We start from the raw sequence: 21341 nt of genomic DNA on the forward strand, positions 1-21341 counted from the left end.
TGCTGTGTTTGCTAGTATAATAGCTTAGTAAAAGTGAGCAGAAGGGTGTAATGCAGAGGAGCCTGAGATTGCTTGGCACCAGTGGGACACAAATGGAGTACAACAACCACTTTTTGGATTCCAGTACGTTTCTGCTGTGTTTGGTAGTATAATAGCTTAGTAAAAGTGGGCAGAAGGGTGTAATGCAGAGGTGCTTGACGTTTCTTGGCACCAGTGGGACACAAATGTAGTACAACAGCCACTTTTTGGATGCCACTAAGTTTCTGCTGTGTTTGCTAGTATAATAGCTTAGTAAAAGTGAGCAGAAGGGTGTAATTCAGAGGTGCTTGAGATTGCTTGGCACCAGTGGGACACAAATGGAGTATAACAGCCACTTTTTGGATGCCACTAAGTTTCTGCTGTGTTTGCTAGTATAATAGCTTAGTAAAAGTTAGCAGAAGGGTGTAATGCAGAGGTGCTTGAGATTTCTTGGCACCAGTGGGACACAAATGGAGTACAACAGCCACTTTTTGGATGCCACTAAGTTTCTGCTGTGTTTGCTAGTATAATAGCTTAGTAAAAGTGAGCAGAAAGGTGTAATGAAGAGGTGCTTGAGATTGCTTGGCACCAGTGGGACACAAATGGAGTACAACAGCCACTTTTTGGATGCCACTAAGTTTCAGCTGTGTTTTCTTGTATAATAGCTTAGTAAAAGTGAGCAGAAGGGTATAATGCAGAGGTACTTGAGATTGCTTGGCACCAGTGGGACTCAAATGGAGTACAACAGCCACTTTTTGGATGCCACTAAGCTTCTGCTGTGTTTGCTAGTATAATAGCTTAGAAAAAGTGAGCAAAAGAGTGTAATGCAGAGGTGCTTGAGATTGCTTGGCACCAGTGGGACACAAATGGAGTACAACAGCCACTTTTTGGATGCCACTAAGTTTCTGCTGTGTTTGCTAGTATAATAGCTTAGTAAAAGTGAGCAGGAGAGTGTAATGCAGAGGTGCTGGAGATTGCTTGGCACCAGTGAGACACAAATGGAGTACAACAGCCATTTTTTGGATGCCATTAAGTTTCTGCTATGTTTGCTAGTATAATAGCTTAGTAAAAGTGTGCAGAAGGGTGTAATGCAGAGGTGCTTGAGATTGCTTGGCACCAGTGGGACACAAATGGAGTACAACGGCCACTTTTTGGATGCCACTAAGTTTCTGTTGTGTTTGCTAGTATAATAGCTTAGTAAAAGTGAGCAGAAGGGTGTAATGCAGAGGTGCTTGAGATTGCTTGGCACCAGTGGGACACAAATGGAGTACAACAGCCTCTTTTTGGATGCCACTAAGTTTCTGCTCTGTTTGCTAGTATAATAGCTTATTAAAAGTGAGGAGAAGGGTGTAATGCAGAGGTGCTTGAGATTTCTTGGCACCAGTGGGACACAAATGGAGTACAACAGCCACTTTTTGGATGCCACTAAGTTTCTGCTGTGTTTGCTAGTATAATAGCTTAGTAAAAGTGAGCAGAAAGGTGTAATGCAGAGGTGCTTGAGATTTCTTTGCACCAGTGGGACACAAATGGAGTACAACAGCCAATTTTTGGATGCCACTAAGTTTATGCTGTGTTTGCTAGTATAATAGCTTAGTAAAAGTGAGCAGAAGGGTGTAATGCAGAGGTGCTTGAGATTGCTTGGCACCAGTGGGACACAAATGGAGTACAACAGACACTTTTTGGATTCCAGTAAGTTTCTGCTGTGTTTGCTAGTATAATAGCTTAGTAAAAGTGAGCAGAAGGGTGTAATGCAGAGGTGCTTGAGATTTTTTGGCACCAGTGGGACACAAATGGAGTACAACAGCCTCTTTTTGGATGCCACTAAGTTTCTGCTCTGTTTGCTAGTATAATAGCTTATTAAAAGTGAGGAGAAGGGTGTAATGCAGAGGTGCTTGAGATTTCTTGGCACCAGTGGGACACAAATGGAGTACAACAGCCACTTTTTGGATGCCACTAAGTTTCTGCTGTGTTTGCTAGTATAATAGCTTAGTAAAAGTGAGCAGAAAGGTGTAATGCAGAGGTGCTTGAGATTTCTTTGCACCAGTGGGACACAAATGGAGTACAACAGCCACTTTTTGGATGCCACTAAGTTTATGCTGTGTTTGCTAGTATAATAGCTTAGTAAAAGTGAGCAGAAGGGTGTAATGCAGAGGTGCTTGAGATTGCTTGGCACCAGTGGGACACAAATGGAGTACAACAGACACTTTTTGGATGCCACTAAGTTTCTGCTGTGTTTGCTAGTATAATAGCTTAGTAAAAGTTAGCAGAAGGGTGTAATGCAGAGGTGCTTGAGATTTCTTGGCACCAGTGGGACACAAATGGAGTACAACAGCCACTTTTTGGATGCCACTAAGTTTCTGCTGTGTTTGCTAGTATAATAGCTTAGTAAAAGTGAGCAGAAAGGTGTAATGAAGAGGTGCTTGAGATTGCTTGGCACCAGTGGGACACAAATGGAGTACAACAGCCACTTTTTGGATGCCACTAAGTTTCAGCTGTGTTTTCTTGTATAATAGCTTAGTAAAAGTGAGCAGAAGGGTATAATGCAGAGGTACTTGAGATTGCTTGGCACCAGTGGGACTCAAATGGAGTACAACAGCCACTTTTTGGATGCCACTAAGCTTCTGCTGTGTTTGCTAGTATAATAGCTTAGAAAAAGTGAGCAAAAGAGTGTAATGCAGAGGTGCTTGAGATTGCTTGGCACCAGTGGGACACAAATGGAGTACAACAGCCACTTTTTGGATGCCACTAAGTTTCTGCTGTGTTTGCTAGTATAATAGCTTAGTAAAAGTGAGCAGGAGAGTGTAATGCAGAGGTGCTGGAGATTGCTTGGCACCAGTGAGACACAAATGGAGTACAACAGCCATTTTTTGGATGCCATTAAGTTTCTGCTGTGTTTGCTAGTATAATAGCTTAGTAAAAGTGTGCAGAAGGGTGTAATGCAGAGGTGCTTGAGATTGCTTGGCACCAGTGGGACACAAATGGAGTACAACGGCCACTTTTTGGATGCCACTAAGTTTCTGTTGTGTTTGCTAGTATAATAGCTTAGTAAAAGTGAGCAGAAGGGTGTAATGCAGAGGTGCTTGAGATTGCTTGGCACCAGTGGGACACAAATGGAGTACAACAGCCTCTTTTTGGATGCCACTAAGTTTCTGCTCTGTTTGCTAGTATAATAGCTTATTAAAAGTGAGGAGAAGGGTGTAATGCAGAGGTGCTTGAGATTTCTTGGCACCAGTGGGACACAAATGGAGTACAACAGCCACTTTTTGGATGCCACTAAGTTTCTGCTGTGTTTGCTAGTATAATAGCTTAGTAAAAGTGAGCAGAAAGGTGTAATGCAGAGGTGCTTGAGATTTCTTTGCACCAGTGGGACACAAATGGAGTACAACAGCCAATTTTTGGATGCCACTAAGTTTATGCTGTGTTTGCTAGTATAATAGCTTAGTAAAAGTGAGCAGAAGGGTGTAATGCAGAGGTGCTTGAGATTGCTTGGCACCAGTGGGACACAAATGGAGTACAACAGACACTTTTTGGATTCCAGTAAGTTTCTGCTGTGTTTGCTAGTATAATAGCTTAGTAAAAGTGAGCAGAAGGGTGTAATGCAGAGGTGCTTGAGATTTTTTGGCACCAGTGGGACACAAATGGAGTACAACAGCCTCTTTTTGGATGCCACTAAGTTTCTGCTCTGTTTGCTAGTATAATAGCTTATTAAAAGTGAGGAGAAGGGTGTAATGCAGAGGTGCTTGAGATTTCTTGGCACCAGTGGGACACAAATGGAGTACAACAGCCACTTTTTGGATGCCACTAAGTTTCTGCTGTGTTTGCTAGTATAATAGCTTAGTAAAAGTGAGCAGAAAGGTGTAATGCAGAGGTGCTTGAGATTTCTTTGCACCAGTGGGACACAAATGGAGTACAACAGCCACTTTTTGGATGCCACTAAGTTTATGCTGTGTTTGCTAGTATAATAGCTTAGTAAAAGTGAGCAGAAGGGTGTAATGCAGAGGTGCTTGAGATTGCTTGGCACCAGTGGGACACAAATGGAGTACAACAGACACTTTTTAGATTCCAGTAAGTTTCTGCTGTGTTTGCTAGTATAATAGCTTAGTAAAAGTGAGCAGAAGGGTGTAATGCAGAGGTGCTTGAGATTTTGTGGCACCAGTGGGACACAAATGGAGTACAACAGCCACTTTTTGGATGCCACTAATTTTATGCTGTGTTTGCTAGTATAATAGCTTAGTAAAAGTGAGCAGAAGGGTGTAATGCAGAGGTACTTGAGATTGCTTGGCACCAGTGGGACACAAATGGAGTACAACAGCCACTTTTTGGATGCCACTAAGTTTCTGCTGTGTTTGCTAATATAATAGCTTAGAAAAAGTGAGCAGAAGGGTGTAATGCAGAGGTGCTTTAGATTGCTTGGCACCAGTGGGACACAAATGGAGTACAACAGCCACTTTTTGGATGCCATTAAGTTTCTGCTGTGTTTGCTAGTATAATAGCTTAGTAAAAGTGAGCAGGAGAGTGTAAGGCAGAGGTGCTGGAGATTGCTTGGCACTAGTGGGACACAAATGGAGTACAACAGCCACTTTTTGGATGCCACTAAGTTTCTGCTGTGCTTTCTAGTATAATAGCTTAGTAAACGTGAGCAGAAGGGTGTAATGCAGAGGTGCTTGAGATTGCTTGGCACCAGTGGGACACAAATGGAGAACAACAGCCACTTTTTGGATGCCACTAAATTTCTGCTGTGTTTGCTATAATAATAGCTTAGAAAAACTGAGCAGAAGGGTGTAATGCAGAGGTGCTTGAGATTGCTTGGCACCAGTGGGACACAAATGGAATACAACAGCCACTTTTTGGATGCCACTAAGTTTCTGCTGTGTTTGCTAGTATAATAGCTTAGTAACAGTGAGAAGAGGGGTGTAATGCAGAGGTGCTTGAGATTGCTTGGCACCAGTGGGACACAAATGGAGTACAACAGCCACTTTTTAGATGCCACTTAGTTTCTGCTGTGTTTGCTAGTATAATAGCTTAGTAAAAGTCAGCAGAAGGGTGTAATGCAGAGGTGTTTGAGATTGCTTGGCACCAGTGGGACACAAATGGAGTACAACGGCCACTTTTTGGATGCCACTAAGTTTCTGTTGTGTTTGCTAGTATAATAGCTTAGTAAAAGTGAGCAGAAGGGTGTAATGCAGAGGTGCTTGAGATTGCTTGGCACCAGTGGGACACAAATGGAGAACAACAGCCACTTTTTGGATGCCACTAAGTTTCTGCTCTGTTTGCTAGTATAATAGCTTAGTAAAAGTTAGAAGAAGGGTGTAATACAGAGGTGCTTGAGATTGCTTGGCACCAGTGGGACACAAATGGAGTACAACAGCCACTTTTTGGATGTCACTAAGTTTCTGCTGTGTTTGCTAGTATAATAGCTTAGTAAAAGTAAGCAGAACGGTGTAATGCAGAGGTGCTTGAGATTGCTTGGCACCAGTGGGACACAAATGGAGAACAACAGCCACTTTTTGGATGCCACTAAGTTTCTGCTGTGTTTGCTAGTATAATAGCTTAGTAAAAGTGAGCAGAAGGGTGTAATGCAGAGGTGCCTGAGATTGCTTGGCACCAGTGGGACACAAATGGAGTACAACAACCACTTTTTGGATTCCAGTACGTTTCTGCTGTGTTTGGTAGTATAATAGCTTAGTAAAAGTGAGCAGAAGGGTGTAATGCAGAGGTGCTTGACGTTTCTTGGCACCAGTGGGACACAAATGTAGTACAACAGCCACTTTTTGGATGCCACTAAGTTTCTGCTGTGTTTGCTAGTATAATAGCTTAGTAAAAGTGAGCAGAAGGGTGTAATTCAGAGGTGCTTGAGATTGCTTGGCACCAGTGGGACACAAATGGAGTATAACAGACACTTTTTGGATGCCACTAAGTTTCTGCTGTGTTTGCTAGTATAATAGCTTAGTAAAAGTCAGCAGAAGGGTGTAATGCAGAGGTGCTTGAGATTTCTTGGCACCAGTGGGACAAAAATGGAGTACAACAGCCACTTTTTGGATGCCACTAAGTTTCTGCTGTGTTTGCTAGTATAATAGCTTAGAAAAAGTGAGCAGAAGGGTGTAATGCAGAGATACTTGAGATTTCTTTGCACCAGTGGGACACAAATGGAATACAACTGCCACTTTTTGGATGCCACTAAGTTTCTGCTGTGTTTGCTAGTATAATAGCTTAGTAACAGTGAGAAGAAGGGTGTAATGCAGAGGTGCTTGAGATTGCTTGGTACCAGTGGGACACAAATGGAGTACAACAGCCACTTTTTGGATGCCACTAAGTTTGTGCTGTGTTTGCTAGTATAATAGCTTAGTAAAAGTCAGCAGAAGAAAGTAATGCAGAGGTGTTTGAGATTGCTTGGCACGAGTGGGACACAAATGGAGTACAACGGCCACTTTTTGGATGCCACTAAGTTTCTGTTGTGTTTGCTAGTATAATAGCTTAGTAAAAATCAGCAGAAGGGTGTAATGCAGAGGTGCTTGAGATTGCTTGGCACCAGTGGGACACAAATGGTGTACAACAGCAACTTTTTGGATGCCACTAAGTTTCTGCTCTGTTTGCTAGTATAATAGCTTAGTAAAAGTGAGGAGAAGGGTGTAATGCAGAGGTGCTTGAGATTTCTTGGCACCAATGGGACACAAATGGAGTACAACAGCCACTTTTTGGATGCCACTAAGTTTCTGCTCTGTTTGCTAGTATAATAGCTTAGTAAAAGTGAGAAGAAGGGTGTAATGCAGAGGTGCTTGAGATTGCTTGGCACCAGTGGGACACAAATGGAGAACAACAGCCACTTTTTGGATGCCACTAAGTTTCTGCTGTGTTTGCTAGTATAATAGCTTAGTAAAAGTTAGAAGAAGGGTGTAATACAGAGGTGCTTGAGATTGCTTGGCACCAGTGGGACACAAATGGAGTACAACGGCCACTTTTTGGATGCCACTAAGTTTCTGTTGTGTTTGCTAGTATAATAGCTTAGTAAAAGTTAGAAGAAGGGTGTAATACAGAGGTGCTTGAGATTGCTTGGCACCAGTGGGACACAAATGGAGTACAACAGCCACTTTTTGGATGTCACTAAGTTTCTGCTGTGTTTGCTAGTATATTAGCTTAGTAAAAGTAAGCAGAACGGTGTAATGCAGAGGTGCTTGAGATTGCTTGGCACCAGTGGGACACAAATGGAGAACAACAGCCACTTTTTGGATGCCACTAAGTTTCTGCTGTGTTTGCTAGTATAATAGCTTAGTAAAAGTGAGCAGAAGGGTGTAATGCAGAGGTGCCTGAGATTGCTTGGCACCAGTGGGACACAAATGGAGTACAACAACCACTTTTTGGATTCCAGTACGTTTCTGCTGTGTTTGGTAGTATAATAGCTTAGTAAAAGTGAGCAGAAGGGTGTAATGCAGAGGTGCTTGACGTTTCTTGGCACCAGTGGGACACAAATGTAGTACAACAGCCACTTTTTGGATGCCACTAAGTTTCTGCTGTGTTTGCTAGTATAATAGCTTAGTAAAAGTGAGCAGAAGGGTGTAATTCAGAGGTGCTTGAGATTGCTTGGCACCAGTGGGACACAAATGGAGTATAACAGCCACTTTTTGGATGCCACTAAGTTTCTGCTGTGTTTTCTAGTATAATAGCTTAGTAAAAGTTAGCAGAAGGGTGTAATGCAGAGGTGCTTGAGATTTCTTGGCACCAGTGGGACACAAATGGAGTACAACAGCCACTTTTTGGATGCCACTAAGTTTCTGCTGTGTTTGCTAGTATAATAGCTTAGTAAAAGTGAGCAGAAAGGTGTAATGAAGAGGTGCTTGAGATTGCTTGGCACCAGTGGGACACAAATGGAGTACAACAGCCACTTTTTGGATGCCACTAAGTTTCAGCTGTGTTTTCTTGTATAATAGCTTAGTAAAAGTGAGCAGAAGGGTATAATGCAGAGGTGCTTGAGATTGCTTGGCACCAGTGGGACTCAAATGGAGTACAACAGCCACTTTTTGGATGCCACTAAGCTTCTGCTGTGTTTGCTAGTATAATAGCTTAGAAAAAGTGAGCAAAAGAGTGTAATGCAGAGGTGCTTGAGATTGCTTGGCACCAGTGGGACACAAATGGAGTACAACAGCCACTTTTTGGATGCCACTAAGTTTCTGCTGTGTTTGCTAGTATAATAGCTTAGTAAAAGTAAACAGGAGAGTGTAATGCAGAGGTGCTGGAGATTGCTTGGCACCAGTGGGACACAAATGGAGTACAACAGCCATTTTTTGGATGCCATTAAGTTTCTGCTGTGTTTGCTAGTATAATAGCTTAGTAAAAGTGTGCAGAAGGGTGTAATGCAGAGGTGCTTGAGATTGCTTGGCACCAGTGGGACACAAATGGAGTACAACGGCCACTTTTTGGATGCCACTAAGTTTCTGTTGTGTTTGCTAGTATAATAGCTTAGTAAAAGTGAGCAGAAGGGTGTAATGCAGAGGTGCTTGAGATTTCTTGGCACCAGTGGGACACAAATGGAGTACAACAGCCACTTTTTGGATGCCACTAAGTTTATGCTGTGTTTGCTAGTATAATAGCTTAGTAAAAGTGAGCAGAAGGGTGTAATGCAGAGGTGCTTGAGATTGCTTGGCACCAGTGGGACACAAATGGAGTACAACAGACACTTTTTGGATTCCAGTAAGTTTCTGCTGTGTTTGCTAGTATAATAGCTTAGTAAAAGTGAGCAGAAGGGTGTAATGCAGAGGTGCTTGAGATTTTTTGGCACCAGTGGGACACAAAATGGAGTACAACAGCCTCTTTTTGGATGCCACTAAGTTTCTGCTCTGTTTGCTAGTATAATAGCTTATTAAAAGTGAGGAGAAGGGTGTAATGCAGAGGTGCTTGAGATTTCTTGGCACCAGTGGGACACAAATGGAGTACAACAGCCACTTTTTGGATGCCACTAAGTTTCTACTGTGTTTGCTAGTATAATAGCTTAGTAAAAGTGAGCAGAAAGGTGTAATGCAGAGGTGCTTGAGATTGCTTGGCACCAGTGGGACACAAATGGAGTACAACAGACACTTTTTGGATTCCAGTAAGTTTCTGCTGTGTTTGCTAGTATAATAGCTTAGTAAAAGTGAGCAGAAGGGTGTAATGCAGAGGTGCTTGAGATTTTTTGGCACCAGTGGGACACAAATGGAGTACAACAGCCACTTTTTGGATGCCACTAAGTTTATGCTGTGTTTGCTAGTATAATAGCTTAGTAAAAGTGAGCAGAAGGGTGTAATGCAGAGGTGCTTGAGATTGCTTGGCACCAGTGGGACACAAATGGAGTACAACAGCCACTTTTTGGATGCCATTAAGTTTCTGCTGTGTTTGCTAGTATAATAGCTTAGTAAAAGTGAGCAGGAGAGTGTAAGGCAGAGGTGCTGGAGATTGCTTGGCACCAATGAGACACAAATGGAGTACAACAGCCATTTTTTGGATGCCATTAAGTTTCTGCTGTGTTTGCTAGTATAATAGCTTAGTAAAAGTGTGCAGAAGGGTGTAATGCAGAGGTGCTTGAGATTGCTTGGCACCAGTGGGACACAAATGGAGTACAACGGCCACTTTTTGGATGCCACTAAGTTTCTGTTGTGTTTGCTAGTATAATAGCTTAGTAAAAGTGAGCAGAAGGGTGTAATGCAGAGGTGCTTGAGATTGCTTGGCACCAGTGGGACACAAATGGAGTACAACAGCCTCTTTTTGGATGCCACTAAGTTTCTGCTCTGTTTGCTAGTATAATAGCTTATTAAAAGTGAGGAGAAGGGTGTAATGCAGAGGTGCTTGAGATTTCTTGGCACCAGTGGGACACAAATGGAGTACAACAGCCACTTTTTGGATGCCACTAAGTTTCTGCTGTGTTTGCTAGTATAATAGCTTAGTAAAAGTGAGCAGAAAGGTGTAATGCAGAGGTGCTTGAGATTTCTTTGCACCAGTGGGACACAAATGGAGTACAACAGCCACTTTTTGGATGCCACTAAGTTTATGCTGTGTTTGCTAGTATAATAGCTTAGTAAAAGTGAGCAGAAGGGTGTAATGCAGAGGTGCTTGAGATTGCTTGGCACCAGTGGGACACAAATGGAGTACAACAGACACTTTTTGGATTCCAGTAAGTTTCTGCTGTGTTTGCTAGTATAATAGCTTAGTAAAAGTGAGCAGAAGGGTGTAATGCAGAGGTGCTTGAGATTTTTTGGCACCAGTGGGACACAAATGGAGTACAACAGCCTCTTTTTGGATGCCACTAAGTTTCTGCTCTGTTTGCTAGTATAATAGCTTATTAAAAGTGAGGAGAAGGGTGTAATGCAGAGGTGCTTGAGATTTCTTGGCACCAGTGGGACACAAATGGAGTACAACAGCCACTTTTTGGATGCCACTAAGTTTCTGCTGTGTTTGCTAGTATAATAGCTTAGTAAAAGTGAGCAGAAAGGTGTAATGCAGAGGTGCTTGAGATTTCTTTGCACCAGTGGGACACAAATGGAGTACAACAGCCACTTTTTGGATGCCACTAAGTTTATGCTGTGTTTGCTAGTATAATAGCTTAGTAAAAGTGAGCAGAAGGGTGTAATGCAGAGGTGCTTGAGATTGCTTGGCACCAGTGGGACACAAATGGAGTACAACAGACACTTTTTGGATTCCAGTAAGTTTCTGCTGTGTTTGCTAGTATAATAGCTTAGTAAAAGTGAGCAGAAGGGTGTAATGCAGAGGTACTTGAGATTGCTTGGCACCAGTGGGACACAAATGGAGTACAACAGCCACTTTTTGGATGCCACTAAGTTTCTGCTGTGTTTGCTAATATAATAGCTTAGAAAAAGTGAGCAGAAGGGTGTAATGCAGAGGTGCTTTAGATTGCTTGGCACCAGTGGGACACAAATGGAGTACAACAGCCACTTTTTGGATGCCATTAAGTTTCTGCTGTGTTTGCTAGTATAATAGCTTAGTAAAAGTGAGCAGGAGAGTGTAAGGCAGAGGTGCTGGAGATTGCTTGGCACTAGTGGGACACAAATGGAGTACAACAGCCACTTTTTGGATGCCACTAAGTTTCTGCTGTGCTTTCTAGTATAATAGCTTAGTAAACGTGAGCAGAAGGGTGTAATGCAGAGGTGCTTGAGATTGCTTGGCACCAGTGGGACACAAATGGAGAACAACAGCCACTTTTTGGATGCCACTAAGTTTCTGCTGTGTTTGCTATAATAATAGCTTAGAAAAAGTGAGCAGAAGGGTGTAATGCAGAGGTGCTTGAGATTGCTTGGCACCAGTGGGACACAAATGGAATACAACAGCCACTTTTTGGATGCCACTAAGTTTCTGCTGTGTTTGCTAGTATAATAGCTTAGTAACAGTGAGAAGAGGGGTGTAATGCAGAGGTGCTTGAGATTGCTTGGCACCAGTGGGACACAAATGGAGTACAACAGCCACTTTTTAGATGCCACTTAGTTTCTGCTGTGTTTGCTAGTATAATAGCTTAGTAAAAGTCAGCAGAAGGGTGTAATGCAGAGGTGTTTGAGATTGCTTGGCACCAGTGGGACACAAATGGAGTACAACGGCCACTTTTTGGATGCCACTAAGTTTCTGTTGTGTTTGCTAGTATAATAGCTTAGTAAAAGTGAGCAGAAGGGTGTAATGCAGAGGTGCTTGAGATTGCTTGGCACCAGTGGGACACAAATGGAGAACAACAGCCACTTTTTGGATGCCACTAAGTTTCTGCTCTGTTTGCTAGTATAATAGCTTAGTAAAAGTTAGAAGAAGGGTGTAATACAGAGGTGCTTGAGATTGCTTGGCACCAGTGGGACACAAATGGAGTACAACAGCCACTTTTTGGATGTCACTAAGTTTCTGCTGTGTTTGCTAGTATAATAGCTTAGTAAAAGTAAGCAGAACGGTGTAATGCAGAGGTGCTTGAGATTGCTTGGCACCAGTGGGACACAAATGGAGAACAACAGCCACTTTTTGGATGCCACTAAGTTTCTGCTGTGTTTGCTAGTATAATAGCTTAGTAAAAGTGAGCAGAAGGGTGTAATGCAGAGGTGCCTGAGATTGCTTGGCACCAGTGGGACACAAATGGAGTACAACAACCACTTTTTGGATTCCAGTACGTTTCTGCTGTGTTTGGTAGTATAATAGCTTAGTAAAAGTGAGCAGAAGGGTGTAATGCAGAGGTGCTTGACGTTTCTTGGCACCAGTGGGACACAAATGTAGTACAACAGCCACTTTTTGGATGCCACTAAGTTTCTGCTGTGTTTGCTAGTATAATAGCTTAGTAAAAGTGAGCAGAAGGGTGTAATTCAGAGGTGCTTGAGATTGCTTGGCACCAGTGGGACACAAATGGAGTATAACAGACACTTTTTGGATGCCACTAAGTTTCTGCTGTGTTTGCTAGTATAATAGCTTAGTAAAAGTTAGCAGAAGGGTGTAATGCAGAGGTGCTTGAGATTTCTTGGCACCAGTGGGACACAAATGGAGTACAACAGCCACTTTTTGGATGCCACTTAGTTTCTGCTGTGTTTGCTAGTATAATAGCTTAGTAAAAGTGAGCAGAAAGGTGTAATGAAGAGGTGCTTGAGATTGCTTGGCACCAGTGGGACACAAATGGAGTACAACAGCCACTTTTTGGATGCCACTAAGTTTCAGCTGTGTTTTCTTGTATAATAGCTTAGTAAAAGTGAGCAGAAGGGTGTAATGCAGAGGTACTTGAGATTGCTTGGCACCAGTGGGACTCAAATGGAGTACAACAGCCACTTTTTGGATGCCACTAAGTTTCTGCTGTGTTTGCTAGTATAATAGCTTAGAAAAAGTGAGCAAAAGAGTGTAATGCAGAGGTGCTTGAGATTGCTTGGCACCAGTGGGACACAAATGGAGTACAACAGCCACTTTTTGGATGCCACTAAGTTTCTGCTGTGTTTGCTAGTATTATAGCTTAGTAAAAGTGAGCAGGAGAGTGTAATGCAGAGGTGCTGGAGATTGCTTGGCACCAGTGGGACACAAATGGAGTACAACAGCCATTTTTTGGATGCCATTAAGTTTCTGCTGTGTTTGCTAGTATAATAGCTTAGTAAAAGTGTGCAGAAGGGTGTAATGCAGAGGTGCTTGAGATTGCTTGGCACCAGTGGGACACAAATGGAGTACAACGGCCACTTTTTGGATGCCACTAAGTTTCTGTTGTGTTTGCTAGTATAATAGCTTAGTAAAAGTGAGCAGAAGGGTGTAATGCAGAGGTGCTTGAGATTTCTTGGCACCAGTGGGACACAAATGGAGTACAACAGCCACTTTTTGGATGCCACTAAGTTTCTGCTGTGTTTGCTAGTATAATAGCTTAGTAAAAGTGAGCAGAAAGGTGTAATGCAGAGGTGCTTGAGATTTCTTTGCACCAGTGGGACACAAATGGAATACAACAGCCACTATTTGGATGCCACTAAGTTTCTGCTGTGTTTGCTAGTATAATAGCTTAGTAACAGTGAGAAGAAGGGTGTAATGCAGAGGTGCTTGAGATTGCTTGGCACCAGTGGGACACAAATGGAGTACAACAGCCACTTTTTAGATGCAATTAAGTTTCTGCTGTGTTTGCTAGTATAATAGCTTAGTAAAAGTCAGCAGAAGGGTGTAATGCAGAGGTGTTTGAGATTGCTTGGCACCAGTGGGACACAAATGGAGTACAACGGCCACTTTTTGGATGCCACTAAGTTTCTGTTGTGTTTGTTAATATATTAGCTTAGTAAAAGTGAGCAGAAGGGTGTAATGCAGAGGTGCTTGAGATTGCTTGGCACCAGTGGGACACAAATGGAGTACAACAGCCACTTATTGGATGCCACTAGGTTTCTGCTCTGTTTGCTAGTATAATAGCTTAGAAAAAGTGAGCAGAAGGGTGTAATGCAGAGGTGCTTGAGATTGCTTGGCACCAGTGGGACACAAATGGAATACAACAGCCACTTTTTGGATGCCACTAAGGTTCTGCTGTGTTTGCTAGTATAATAGCTTAGTAAAAGTGAGCAGGAGGGTGTAATGCAGAGGTGCTGGAGATTGCTTGGAACCAGTGGGACACAAATGGAGTACAACAGCCACTTTTTGGATGCCATTAAGTTTCTGCTGTGTTTGCTAGTATAATAGCTTAGTAAAAGTCAGCAGAAGGGTGTATTGTAGAGGTGTTTGAGATTGCTTGGCACCAGTGGGACACAAATGGAGTACAACAGCCACTTTTTAGATGCCATTAAGTTTCTGCTGTGTTTGCTAGTATAATAGCTTAGTAAAAGTCAGCAGAAGGGTGTAATGCCGAGGTGTTTGAGATTGCTTGGCACCAGTGGGACACAAATGGAGTACAACAGACACTTTTTGGATGCCACTAAGTTTCTGCTGTGTTTGCTAGTATAATAGCTTAGTAAAAGTGAGCAGAAGGGTGTAATGCAGAGGTGCTTGAGATTGGTTGGCACCAGTGGGACAAAAATGGAGTACAACAGCCACTTTTTGGATGCCACTAAGTTTCTGCTGTGTTTGCTAGTATAATAGCTTAGAAAAAGTGAGCAGAAGGGTGTAATGCAGAGATACTTGAGATTTCTTTGCACCAGTGGGACACAAATGGAATACAACTGCCACTTTTTGGATGCCACTAAGTTTCTGCTGTGTTTGCTAGTATAATAGCTTAGTAACAGTGAGAAGAAGGGTGTAATGCAGAGGTGCTTGAGATTGCTTGGCACCAGTGGGACACAAATGGAGTACAACAGCCACTTTTTGGATGCCAATAAGTTTGTGCTGTGTTTGCTAGTATAATAGCTTAGTAAAAGTCAGCAGAAGAAAGTAATGCAGAGGTGTTTGAGATTGCTTGGCACGAGTGGGACACAAATGGAGTACAACGGCCACTTTTTGGATGCCACTAAGTTTCTGTTGTGTTTGCTAGTATAATAGCTTAGTAAAAATCAGCAGAAGGGTGTAATGCAGAGGTGCTTGAGATTGCTTGGCACCAGTGGGACACAAATGGTGTACAACAGCAACTTTTTGGATGCCACTAAGTTTCTGCTCTGTTTGCTAGTATAATAGCTTAGTAAAAGTGAGGAGAAGGGTGTAATGCAGAGGTGCTTGAGATTTCTTGGCACCAATGGGACACAAATGGAGTACAACAGCCACTTTTTGGATGCCACTAAGTTTCTGCTCTGTTTGCTAGTATAATAGCTTAGTAAAAGTGAGGAGAAGGGTGTAATGCAGAGGTGCTTGAGATTTCTTGGCACCAATGGGACACAAATGGAGTACAACAGCCACTTTTTGGATGCCACTAAGTTTCTGCTCTGTTTGCTAGTATAATAGCTTAGTAAAAGTGAAAAGAAGGGTGTAATGCAGAGGTGCTTGAGATTGCTTGGCACCAGTGGGACACAAATGGAGTACAACAGCCACTTTTTAGATGCCACTTAGTTTCTGCTGTGTTTGCTAGTATAATAGCTTAGTAAAAGTCAGCAGAAGGGTGTAATGCAGAGGTGTTTGAGATTGCTTGGCACCAGTGGGACACAAATGGAGTACAACGGCCACTTTTTGGATGCCACTAAGTTTCTGTTGTGTTTGCTAGTATAATAGCTTAGTAAAAGTGAGCAGAAGGGTGTAATGCAGAGGTGCTTGAGATTGCTTGGCACCAGTGGGACACAAATGGAGAACAACAGCCACTTTTTGGATGCCACTAAGTTTCTGCTGTGTTTGCTAGTATAATAGCTTAGTAACAGTGAGAAGAAGGGTGTAATGCAGAGGTGCTTGAGATTGCTTGGCACCAGTGGGACACAAATGGAGTACAACAGCCACTTTTTGGATGCCACTAAGTTTGTGCTGTGTTTGCTAGTATAATAGCTTAGTAAAAGTCAGCAGAAGAAAGTAATGCAGAGGTGTTTGAGATTGCTTGGCACGAGTGGGACACAAATGGAGTACAACGGCCACTTTTTGGATGCCACTAAATTTCTGTTGTGTTTGCTAGTATAATAGCTTAGTAAAAATCAGCAGAAGGGTGTAATGCAGAGGTGCTTGAGATTGCTTGGCACCAGTGGGACACAAATGGTGTACAACAGCAACTTTTTGGATGCCACTAAGTTTCTGCTCTGTTTGCTAGTATAATAGCTTAGTAAAAGTGAGGAGAAGGGTGTAATGCAGAGGTGCTTGAGATTTCTTGGCACTAATGGGACACAAATGGAGTACAACAGACACTTTTTGGATGCCACTAAGTTTCTGCTCTGTTTGCTAGTATAATAGCTTAGTAAAAGTGAGAAGAAGGGTGTAATGCAGAGGTGCTTGAGATTGCTTGGCACCAGTGGGACACAAATGGAGAACAACAGCCACTTTTTGGATGCCACTAAGTTTCTGCTGTGTTTGCTAGTATAATAGCTTAGTAAAAGTTGGAAGAAGGGTGTAATACAGAGGTGCTTGAGATTGCTTGGCACCAGTGGGACACAAATGGAGTACAACGGCCACTTTTTGGATGCCACTAAGTTTCTGTTGTGTTTGCTAGTATAATAGCTTAGTAAAAGTTAGAAGAAGGGTGTAATACAGAGGTGCTTGAGATTGCTTGGCACCAGTGGGACACAAATGGAGTACAACAGCCACTTTTTGGATGTCACTAAGTTTCTGCTGTGTTTGCTAGTATAATAGCTTAGTAAAAGTAAGCAGAACGGTGTAATGCAGAGGTGCTTGAGATTGCTTGGCACCAGTGGGACACAAATGGAGAACAACAGCCACTTTTTGGATGCCACTAAGTTTCTGCTGTGTTTGCTAGTATAATAGCTTAGTAAAAGTGAGCAGAAGGGTGTAATGCAGAGGTGCCTGAGATTGCTTGGCACCAGTGGGACACAAATGGAGTACAACAACCACTTTTTGGATTCCAGTACGTTTCTGCTGTGTTTGGTAGTATAATAGCTTAGTAAAAGTGAGCAGAAGGGTGTAATGCAGAGGTGCTTGACGTTTCTTGGCACCAGTGGGACACAAATGTAGTACAACAGCCACTTTTTGGATGCCACTAAGTTTCTGCTGTGTTTGCTAGTATAATAGCTTAGTAAAAGTGAGCAGAAGGGTGTAATTCAGAGGTGCTTGAGATTGCTTGGCACCAGTGGGACACAAATGGAGTATAACAGCCACTTTTTGGATGCCACTAAGTTTCTGCTGTGTTTGCTAGTATAATAGCTTAGTAAAAGTTAGCAGAAGGGTGTAATGCAGAGGTGCTTGAGATTTCTTGGCACCAGTGGGACACAAATGGAGTACAACAGCCACTTTTTGGATGCCACTAAGTTTCTGCTGTGTTTGCTAGTATAATAGCTTAGTAAAAGTGAGCAGAAAGGTGTAATGAAGAGGTGCTTGAGATTGCTTGGCACCAGTGGGACACAAATGGAGTACAACAGCCACTTTTTGGATGCCACTAAGTTTCAGCTGTGTTTTCTTGTATAATAGCTTAGTAAAAGTGAGCAGAAGGGTATAATGCAGAGGTACTTGAGATTGCTTGGCACCAGTGGGACTCAAATGGAGTACAACAGCCACTTTTTGGATGCCACTAAGCTTCTGCTGTGTTTGCTAGTATAATAGCTTAGAAAAAGTGAGCAAAAGAGTGTAATGCAGAGGTGCTTGAGATTGCTTGGCACCAGTGGGACACAAATGGAGTACAACAGCCACTTTTTGGATGCCACTAAGTTTCTGCTGTGTTTGCTAGTATAATAGCTTAGTAAAAGTGAGCAGGAGAGTGTAATGCAGAGGTGCTGGAGATTGCTTGGCACCAGTGGGACACAAATGGAGTACAACAGCCATTTTTTGGATGCCATTAAGTTTCTGCTGTGTTTGCTAGTATAATAGCTTAGTAAAAGTGTGCAGAAGGGTGTAATGCAGAGGTGCTTGAGATTGCTTGGCACCAGTGGGACACAAATGGAGTACAACGGCCACTTTTTGGATGCCACTAAGTTTCTGTTGTGTTTGCTAGTATAATAGCTTAGTAAAAGTGAGCAGAAGGGTGTAATGCAGAGGTGCTTGAGATTGCTTGGCACCAGTGGGACACAAATGGAGTACAACAGCCTCTTTTTGGATGCCACTAAGTTTCTGCTCTGTTTGCTAGTATAATAGCTTATTAAAAGTGAGGAGAAGGGTGTAATGCAGAGGTGCTTGAGATTTCTTGGCACCAGTGGGACACAAATGGAGTACAACAGCCACTTTTTGGATGCCACTAAGTTTCTGCTGTGTTTGCTAGTATAATAGCTTAGTAAAAGTGAGCAGAAAGGTGTAATGCAGAGGTGCTTGAGATTTCTTTGCACCAGTGGGACACAAATGGAGTACAACAGCCACTTTTTGGATGCCACTAAGTTTTTGCTGTGTTTGCTAGTATAATAGCTTAGTAAAAGTGAGCAGAAGGGTGTAATGCAGAGGTGCTTGAGATTGCTTGGCACCAGTGGGACACAAATGGAGTACAACAGACACTTTTTGGATTCCAGTAAGTTTCTGCTGTGTTTGCTAGTATAATAGCTTAGTAAAAGTGAGCAGAAGGGTGTAATGCAGAGGTGCTTGAGAGTTTTTGGAACCAGTGGGACACAAATGGAGTACAACAGCCTCTTTTTGGATGCCACTAAGTTTCTGCTCTGTTTGCTAGTATAATAGCTTATTAAAAGTGAGGAGAAGGGTGTAATGCAGAGGTGCTTGAGATTTCTTGGCACCAGTGGGACACAAATGGAGTACAACAGCCACTTTTTGGATGCCACTAAGTTTCTACTGTGTTTGCTAGTATATTAGCTTAGTAAAAGTGAGCAGAAAGGTGTAATGCAGAGGTGCTTGAGATTTCTTTGCACCAGTGGGACACAAATGGAGTACAACAGCCACTTTTTGGATGCCACTAAGTTTATGCTGTGTTTGCTAGTATAATAGCTTAGTAAAAGTGAGCAGAAGGGTGTAATGCAGAGGTGCTTGAGATTGCTTGGCACCAGTGGGACACAAATGGAGTACAACAGACACTTTTTGGATTCCAGTAAGTTTCTGCTGTGTTTGCTAGTATAATAGCTTAGTAAAAGTGAGCAGAAGGGTGTAATGCAGAGGTGCTTGAGATTTTTTGGCACCAGTGGGACACAAATGGAGTACAACAGCCACTTTTTGGATGCCACTAAGTTTATGCTGTGTTTGCTAGTATAATAGCTTAGTAAAAGTGAGCAGAAGGGTGTAATGCAGAGGTACTTGAGATTGCTTGGCACCAGTGGGACACAAATGGAGTACAACAGCCACTTTTTGGATGCCACTAAGTTTCTGCTGTGTTTGCTAATATAATAGCTTAGAAAAAGTGAGCAGAAGGGTGTAATGCAGAGGTGCTTGAGATTGCTTGGCACCAGTGGGACACAAATGGAGTACAACAGCCACTTTTTGGATGCCATTAAGTTTCTGCTGGCGTTGCTAGTATAATAGCTTAGTAAAAGTGAGCAGTAGAGTGTAAGGCAGAGGTGCTGGAGATTGCTTGGCACTAGTGGGACACAAATGGAGTACAACAGCCACTTTTTGGATGCCACTAAGTTTCTGCTGTGCTTTCTAGTTTAATAGCTTAGTAAACGTGAGCAGAATGGTGTAATGCAGAGGTGCTTGAGATTGCTTGGCACCAGTGGGACACAAATGGAGAACAACAGCCACTTTTTGGATGCCACTAAGTTTCTGCTGTGTTTGCTATAATAATAGCTTAGAAAAAGTGAGCAGAAGGGTGTAATGCAGAGGTGCTTGAGATTGCTTGAAACCAGTGGGACACAAATGGAGTAAAACAGCCACTTTTTGGATGCCACTAAGTTTCTGCTGTGTTTGCTAGTATAATAGCTTAGAAAAAGTGAGCAGAAGGGTGTAATGCAGAGATACTTGAGATTTCTTTGCACCAGTGGGACACAAATGGAATACAACTGCCACTTTTTGGATGCCACTAAGTTTCTGCTGTGTTTGCTAGTATAATAGCTTAGTAACAGTGAGAAGAAGGGTGTAATGCAGAGGTGCTTGAGATTGCTTGGCACCAGTGGGACACAAATGGAGTACAACAGCCACTTTTTGGATGCCACTAAGTTTGTGCTGTGTTTGCTAGTATAATAGCTTAGTAAAAGTCAGCAGAAGAAAGTAATGCAGAGGTGTTTGAGATTGCTTGGCACGAGTGGGACACAAATGGAGTACAACGGCCACTTTTTGGATGCCACTAAGTTTCTGTTGTGTTTGCTAGTATAATAGCTTAGTAAAAATCAGCAGAAGGGTGTAATGCAGAGGTGCTTGAGATTGCTTGGCACCAGTGGGACACAAATGGTGTACAACAGCAACTTTTTGGATGCCACTAAGTTTCTGCTCTGTTTGCTAGTATAATAGCTTAGTAAAAGTGAGGAGAAGGGTGTAATGCAGAGGTGCTTGAGATTTCTTGGCACTAATGGGACACAAATGGAGTACAACAGACACTTTTTGGATGCCACTAAGTTTCTGCTCTGTTTGCTAGTATAATAGCTTAGTAAAAGTGAGAAGAAGGGTGTAATGCAGAGGTGCTTGAGATTGCTTGGCACCAGTGGGACACAAATGGAGAACAACAGCCACTTTTTGGATGCCACTAAGTTTCTGCTGTGTTTGCTAGTATAATAGCTTAGTAAAAGTTGGAAGAAGGGTGTAATACAGAGGTGCTTGAGATTGCTTGGCACCAGTGGGACACAAATGGAGTACAACGGCCACTTTTTGGATGCCACTAAGTTTCTGTTGTGTTTGCTAGTATAATAGCTTAGTAAAAGTTAGAAGAAGGGTGTAATACAGAGGTGCTTGAGATTGCTTGGCACCAGTGGGACACAAATGGAGTACAACAGCCACTTTTTGGATGTCACTAAGTTTCTGCTGTGTTTGCTAGTATAATAGCTTAGTAAAAGTAAGCAGAACGGTGTAATGCAGAGGTGCTTGAGATTGCTTGGCACCAGTGGGACACAAATGGAGAACAACAGCCACTTTTTGGATGCCACTAAGTTTCTGCTGTGTTTGCTAGTATAATAGCTTAGTACAAGTGAGCAGAAGGGTGTAATGCAGAGGTGCCTGAGATTGCTTGGCACCAGTGGGACACAAATGGAGTACAACAACCACTTTTTGGATTCCAGTACGTTTCTGCTGTGTTTGGTAGTATAATAGCTTAGTAAAAGTGAGCAGAAGGGTGTAATGCAGAGGTGCTTGACGTTTCTTGGCACCAGTGGGACACAAATGTAGTACAACAGCCACTTTTTGGATGCCACTAAGTTTCTGCTGTGTTTGCTAGTATAATAGCTTAGTAAAAGTGAGCAGAAGGGTGTAATTCAGAGGTGCTTGAGATTGCTTGGCACCAGTGGGAC

The sequence above is a fragment of the Anomaloglossus baeobatrachus genome, chromosome 11, assembly GCF_048569485.1.
Source record: "Anomaloglossus baeobatrachus isolate aAnoBae1 chromosome 11, aAnoBae1.hap1, whole genome shotgun sequence".
Classification (NCBI taxonomy): domain Eukaryota; kingdom Metazoa; phylum Chordata; class Amphibia; order Anura; family Aromobatidae; genus Anomaloglossus; species Anomaloglossus baeobatrachus.